This window comes from Plectropomus leopardus, chromosome 14 (genome assembly GCF_026936395.1).
Source record: "Plectropomus leopardus strain MGB_pleo_1.0 chromosome 14, ASM2693639v1, whole genome shotgun sequence".
Classification (NCBI taxonomy): domain Eukaryota; kingdom Metazoa; phylum Chordata; class Actinopteri; order Perciformes; family Serranidae; genus Plectropomus; species Plectropomus leopardus.
In genome coordinates this window covers 34,720,485-34,728,447 of record NC_142189.1, presented here as the reverse complement: position 1 = coordinate 34,728,447, position 7,963 = coordinate 34,720,485, and positions in this window count along the sequence as shown.

Below are 7,963 nucleotides of genomic sequence, written 5' to 3'. Positions count from 1 at the left end.
AACTTCAGTTCAATTTCTTCTTCTTTCAGTTCTTCAGGTTCATATTCTCCTGAACAGTCATGTGCTCTTGAACACTCGTATGCCTCAGAGCAATGTGCTTCAGCAATATCATCTGTACTATTTGACTGATCTATATACTTGTGTACAATTTGGGCCCGGAAGTCATTTGAAGAATGTGCTGAGTGTTTTCGGGATCTGTGTGATGCAAAGGTTCCAAACACATTTGTAGAAAAATCACATTCTCTGAAGACACAGTGCACAGTTTGATTTTTCCTAAGATGAACTGCAAGATGTTGGAAAAAATCCTTCTCAGTTGAGGAGCTAGAACTGCAAAGTTCACAACTGAAACAAATCACTTCTGGTGTTGACTTGTTAGTTGGATGTTTCCTTGACAAATGTGATTTGAGGGTATTCCATGTTTTGAAGGAGCAGGGGCAATCAGCATGTAAACAGGGAAGAAATTCACTGTGGTCGTGCCTTAACCTGTAGTGCCTCAAAAGTTCATTTGTTTCAGGGGCAACATAGGTACAGATCTTGCAAATCCATCCCATAAAGAAAAAAAGCCGGAGTTTAGATCCAAGTACATTCAGACTTTGATGGAGGAGCAAAAGGGGTGGTCTCTTTGGAGGAGGTCAGGATAGGAGTCACCTGGGAGATTCAGTGAGACGCCAATTTAGGGGCTCGGCTTCTGTTAAGTAGCAAAATCTCCCCGTCTGTTCTCAAAAGTAAAAAACAAAAAGAAAAAAAGTATTTTTCACGACATCTTTGCGCTCATCTTAAAAGAAAACTGCACTCTGTCTTTAGAGTGTGTGTGAAAAGGTGATTTTTAAACAAATGTGTATGGAACCTTTGCATCACACAGATCCGGCAACACAGCACGTTCTTAAGAGCGACTTTCTGGCACAAATTACACATGACCGTATGAACATCAGTCAAATATTACAGATGATATTGTTCTGATGCATATGAGAGTTCAAAATCATATGACTGTACAGGAGGATAAGAAATTGAAGAATTCAAAGAAATGGAATTTAGGCCACCTTTAATCTGGCGATCAGGTAAATTTATCTTTTATTCTGACAGCCTGTATCAAAATAATATACTGGTAATTTTTCCACAGGTAAACAGGTAAGTTTATCTTTTGTTACATTTTGGACTGGGCTGTCACAACAATTTTCTCAGTGAAAGACCAACTGAATCTCTGCCCCCACTATGATATGATAATCCATAAACTACCTGAAATAATCTAACATTTACTTTCCCCACAACAATTGCAACTGTCTGTACATACCTTTATCCAGCGTGCTTGACATGATAAATCACCTGGTAAGGATACAATGACATAGTTAGTAACCTACCACGAAAAAAAACAAAATCAAAATAAATAATTAATCTTTTAAATTACCAAACATTTGCAAACACGTATCTACTACAATTAGGTTAATGAGAATGATGTATCTCTATAAAGTCGGCTTACTGTTTTCAGCTTTATAAAAAAAAGTAGCCTATTTCCTAGCTAATTCAAGAAGGATTGTACTTTAGTTTAATCAATTTATTGAACATCTTAAGAAGAAAACAAAACATTGTAAATAATTTAACTCAGAAAGTAGGAACATTTTCTCAACCCATAAATAAACACTTCATCTTTGGAAAAACATTGTTTTCACTGGACAGGAAGACTATGAAAAATTGTAATCTCAAAAGTAACTAAAGCTGTCAGACAACTGTACTATGGTAAAAGTACAAGTACAAGTACAAGAAAGCTAAGACCTTAGAGATTACTACAGGACTATCAGAATTAAGGCCATGTGTTACTGTCTTAGAGTAAATTCATCAGAAACACAGTAGAAAATGTAAAAAAAAAAAAAAAAAAAATCTCCACCTAGAAAAAAACTCATTATATAGATGCAGGGGTGTCAAACTCAATCACAGAAGGGGCAAAAATTTAAAACACAGTCTAAGTCGTGGGCCAAACAGGATTAAGATTTATTGAACAGTCTAAAACTGACTGTTTTATTCAGAAATATGAATGTGAATAGCCAGACTGCAACAGCTTTTTCCTCAATAAAATAAATAAGATTTAATTTTTTTTTCTTCAACAATAACAAAGGAAAAGAGAATATTTCAGCTCAGAATATTTAAGCTCACATATCCGGGTGGGAGTTATATTTGGAAATGCTTGCTTTTTGTCTGGACACAAGATATCGCACACTTTAAAAGTAGATGCTAAAAAAGTGAACCTAGGCAGTTTTACAGATGAACACAGATATGTCCAGGGGGAATTTGACCTTTTTCAGGTACCAGACTGGAAAACTAATTATACAGTATTACATTTCAGAACAACTAGCTAGCTAACTAGCAGTGTTTTTCGAGCTTGAATGTATTCTTTGTTTCGTTTGGGTGGCACTGCTTGGTACAGGTATTTAGCTGAGTTTCTCCCCGTCATTTATAGGCTACATGTTATGACTGGTGAAGGGGGCTCGGCGCTGTCTATCACATGCGGCTGTGCTCGCTGCATTTCAGCGGCTAACAAGCAGAGCTAACTGCCTACAGCCACCGCTGCGACCAAAAACCTCCACAAATTAACTCACAAGCGCGGCCACCCACACCCAGACACACACGGGTGTTTATTTATGGCCGACTTGCATCTTAAACCCCTTGCTAATGGCTAACCCCGCACAGGTGTGTTAGATAACGCGGCACCCGGCGCCGTCTACATCCCTGCTTACTTCAAATTACAGCCGCTTGCAAACATGAGCTTCACATTTGAACAACGGACTTTAGTGTTTAACAAACTACATCACTAACATTAACTTTATTCTTACCGTAAACGTCAGTCTCCAGTCCTCCAGTTTCGCCTTCTGGAACTTCTCCCCTCCGCGGTCCTGAGACTGGTTTGAACTAGTTTGCTATACCCAGAATGCACCACACGGGGCGCAGTCGGAGGCTAGTAAATACAACGAGCAAATTGTTTGTTTTGTGGGTCTGCATAACAAGATTTGTTGAGCCACTTACATAAAGCTTGTTAGGAAAAAAAATCAAAATGACTTGTGTTTTGAACAAATTTAGTCTAATTCACAACTTGATATATTCATGTTAAAAGACTAACTTTGTTTTTTTTTTGTTAATATCACAGACTTAATTTTGTTACAATTACATACTCCCAGATTTACTTTTTTCAGTGCATTGCTCCTTCACAGCTTCTGTTGATTTTACTACCAGAACTAACTCTGCTGTTAACTTGATACCATTAGCTCTTATACTTAGCCCTTATGCTGTACATCATACAGCAAATACTTCTACAACATAAACTACCATAAGTATTATTACTGTTTCCATGGAAGCAGTAGATCTCTATACTGAGACTGAGGTGACTTTCTATTGTTATGCTGATGATATGCAACTGTAACTATCTGTGAAAACAGATGAAACTGATCAGTTATCTAGACTTCAACCACATCTCAAGGACATAAAAGCCTGGATGAGCTGTAATTTTTTTATGTTAAATTCAGACAAAACTGAAGTTACTGGTGTTGGCCCCAAACACCTTAGAAACTCCTTTTCTGAGGATATAATTTCTCTAGATAGAATTACCTTGGCCTCTGGCAGAGCTGTAAGGAACCTCAGAGTTTTATTCGATCAAGATCTATCTTTTGCCTCTCATATAAAACAGACTTCTAGGACTGCTTTCTTTCACGCACATAACATCACAAAAATTAGACATATCCTGTCCAAAACAGATCACGAAAAATTAATACACGCAATTGTTACTTCTAGGCTGGATTACTGTAACTCCCTATTATTCGGTTGCCGCAAAAAATCTCTGAGGTCTCTCCATCTGGTGGAGAACGCTGCTGCATGTGTTTTTACGGGAACCAAGAAAAGGGACCCTATTTCTCCTATTTCAGCTTCTTTGCACTGGCTCCCTGTAAAATCCAGGACTGAATTTAAAATCCTCCTCCTAACTTACAAAGCTCTAAATGGTCAGGCTCCTTCCTATCTGTCACAGCTCATTGTTCCTTACCAACCCTCAAGATCACTGCGCTCTGAAAATGCAGGGTTACTTGTGGTTCCCAAAGTTTCCAAAAGTAGGATAGGAACCAGAGCCTTCAGCTACCGTGCTCCTCTTTTATGGAACCATTTTCCATTTTCAGTCAGGGAGGCAGACATCGTTTCCACTTTTAAGGGTAGACTTAAGACTTTCCTCTTTGATAAAGTTTATAATTAGGACTGGCTCAGGTTGCCTCGGCCAGCCCCTAGTTAGGCTGACATAGGTTAATCTACAGGGGGACTTTCTATGATACACCAAGCTCCTTTTTCCTTCTCTTGTTCCCCCAATCTGAAAACGCTCATGTGTGTTTACTGCATTACGTTAACGCCATTGCCTCTCTGGAGCATTCCTGCTCCCATGTATCCTAGTTTTCCTGGATCCTGGCTGCAATCTTGGCTAAGCCTGATCATGGTGATAGCTATGCTGGTGCTGTGACCCTGCCTTTGGTCGTGCTCGTGCTGTGGCTGCACTGATACTGTATGCCCCCCCAATTGATATTTACAACATCTATTGCACGTCTGTCTGTTCTGGAAGAGGGATCCCTCATCATCCTCTGTTAGGTTGCGAGTTAAAGTTTAACTTAATTCTCTAATCCTTCTCTTTGTAGGTAAGAGTTTGTCTATGTGCTTTGATGAAGTAGGACCAACTCCCATTCTTTTATCATTTAATTTGAATGATTTAGGTAAAAGCATGTTTTATTCCCTTTTTGTGATGGAGCCCTATTGCCATCTAAGTGACCTTAATAATCATTAATCTCGTAACCAACTTTATAGTTACATCTTATTTTGCATTCATTGTATAATGTTAAAAGTAATCCTATATCTAAATAATCACCAAGTTTGTTAGGATCCATGGTACAATGTTATGTTATGTGTGGTCATTTCACAGAATTGAGCAAAAGATCTTCAGAATCATGTGTTATGTTATAAATTGCCTTTAGGTCTCCTAACATGTATTTGAAGTTACTGTGATGAGATTATAGTGGTGATGAGATACATGAATTTATACACCACGGGTTAGATCGCGTAATTCGTCATGAAGTTCAGAGACATAAATGTCTCCTAAATTGCATTAGGTCTTTTAGAAACTAATGCCAGATGTGCGATCTCGGTGCAAAAGTTCGCTAACTCCGCCTTCCATCCACATCCCCAAAATCCAAAGATAAAAACTGAGTGGGCTTCTCAAGCTCTCTTCTCTTTCTCTCAGCTTACTCTCTCTCTTCTTGTCTCTTCTCAAGGCTTCTCAAGTTTTCACTCTTCTCAAGTTTTTCTTCGCCCCTTTTTACCGTGGCGCGTCTCATGCATCCGCGCTCGCAACTTTTTCTTTTCTTCAATTTTATAAGCGGAGCCGCAACAGCTCACCAGAGCTTTAACTTTAACTTTTGAAGCCATTTTCTTTTAAATCTCTTTGACGTTTTTCTTTATACCAGTTTTTGGTCAGTAAAGAAACTTTTGGTAATTCGTTTTAAGTGAAATCAAATTAATAATTTAAAGTGACTCCCTCAGACCAATGGGACTACTTTTGATTATTTCTGCGAGTTTTAATTGAGAAGGACACTCCACAATTCACCATCAACTCTGCCACGGATCTAGAAGCAACACCTGCTGCACAAACTATCAGCATCCGTTGCCTGCCCTTAATGACTTCGTTTAAAGACTTTTACCGGTTCGCTGAGGCGAACACCGAGGCCAGTTAAAGACCGCCGCACACCGACTCCACCTGCCCAGCCGCCGCCTTTCAGCGGGTCACCTCGTCTGGAAGACGCGCCGCAGCTCTCCCCTGGAGTGACGCGACGATCTGGACCTCCCCGGAGAAGTCTAATCAAGTCGGCAGAGTAGGCAGAATAACATCTTCTCGTGATCAGAGTTGATGTCATATAGCGAAGCTTTAATGCCAAATTTCTAAATTCTACGTCACCGTTCAGTGCGCATCCACGCTTTAGACGGTCACATATTTCCTCTACTATCGTCCATAACTAATTATTTACATCACCTGAACATACATCACGTAGGTTCCCTTTCATGTGTTCACTGTCCTTTATATGTCATACTATTTACTCTATTTACTCTTCATTTTATTAGTCTAAATAAATTATTCTCATTTATCGCCAAGTCGTTGTCTGTGGATATTATTTCATGAGAGAAACAAGATCAATGTATTGTAGCAACTCTGCTGCTATGTTAATGTTGGATGCTGTTACGTGCAGATGTTCTGTAAGTTCCTACCTCTCTTGTTACCTGAATGCATCTTGAGAGCTGAGTTAGGCATGTGAATGGCTGAGAGGAGAGAGGGGGCGGGGTAGGAGTGAGGAGGGGAAGAGTCTGTGTGTGTGAGAGAGAGCAAGCGTGAGGAGCCAGAGAGCAGCCAAGTTGATCTGTGCCTGTATTATTTTATTTTTGTTTTGTGCGTGGTTACGGCCTACAGTAACCAGTTCAGTAATAAAGTGGCGTACTGATAAACCGTCGCCTTTCTTTCCAACGTCTTGCCGGACGTTACAGTATACAGAATAAACGGTACAGATTATGAGATTGATTAAAGTAATGACATGTCTTAACACTGTCACAATTTAAGATTTAATTTTCTCCTGAATGGAGAATGGTGCCCCTTTTACTTTAACGAGTGCAAAATCCAAATTCTAACATAGTTAGAATTTGGAAATTCCAAATTCTAACATAGTTAGAATTTGGATTTGGATTCGGCTACAGCAACTTATTCATAATCTTTGTTTATTTTTTTTGCTTTATTTGCACATTATACATTTGCACTCTTCTCTTCTTCTTCGTAGTGCAACTGTTGTACAACAAATTCTCTCTGAATAAACAAATTACTATCTTTTTACCTTCTCTATATATCTGTATATATTTCTTTCTTTCTGCTGCTGCAACACCTGAATATCCCCTCTGGGAGTCAATAGGGGCTTATTGATGGACATTAAATGTAGAGTAAATTATCAACAGGTTGTTTAGCTAATCACTTTGTTTTTTTTTTTTAATTTATTTTTTATTGACAATCAAATCACTTTGTTTGTAAATGCAATGCATCATTTTATCCGGCGATTCTGGCAGCAGCAGCTGATCAGCACAGAGACACACAGACAGGTGAGCTGCAGGCTCTCAGGTGAGCTCTGATGTCATCAGCTACATTCAGACTGAAGGAAAAACACATTTGTTTCTCAAATCAGATCCTGAAGACTGTCTACACTGTAATCTGACACTAATCAGATTTAAAACTACAGGAGCCAGTAACTAAGTGCCATGTTCCATCAATTTGCCCTCCAAATAATTTATTTTGACTGAGTGATGTCACAGATCTGATTGTAGCATACCTGTTCTACCTCACCTTTTATTGCTTGTTATTTATTTGATCACTGGCTTTACTGCACAATATTTGCACTTGTTTTTATCTTTCTTATTCTTATGTTTCCGCACGTTTTTAGTTACACACCCTGTATAAAAGGTACTCAATAAATAAAAAGTTGACTTGTTTTATCATTAATTATCTTCAGCACGGCTAGTAAATTTTTGAATACTTGTCAGTATTTCGTCTACAACTATGCACAGATTACTTTTGTGTTTTCCTCAGTTTAGTGTAAACCGTTTGGTCTGCTAATGAACTCACTTTATTGTCTGAGTAAAAGAAGCAAAGGGCTTTAGGGGGGTCTAACCCTCCCTAACTCAAACCCTTTGGCAATGTTCCATCCAAATATCTGCTTCCTGTTGTTCAAAATACAATACTTGTAACAAGCAAAACAGCCAATCAAAGTGTTCTTTACAAGTTTCAGCCACAAGAGGTCAGAGGTGCACCGTGCAAGCTCCATAACAGGTTTCCAGTGGAGTCACTGGTCACTGGTGGAACTTTGGAGCATGTTTTGATCACTGCGCTCCAGTTTAGTTTATGTCTTGTGCTCTACTA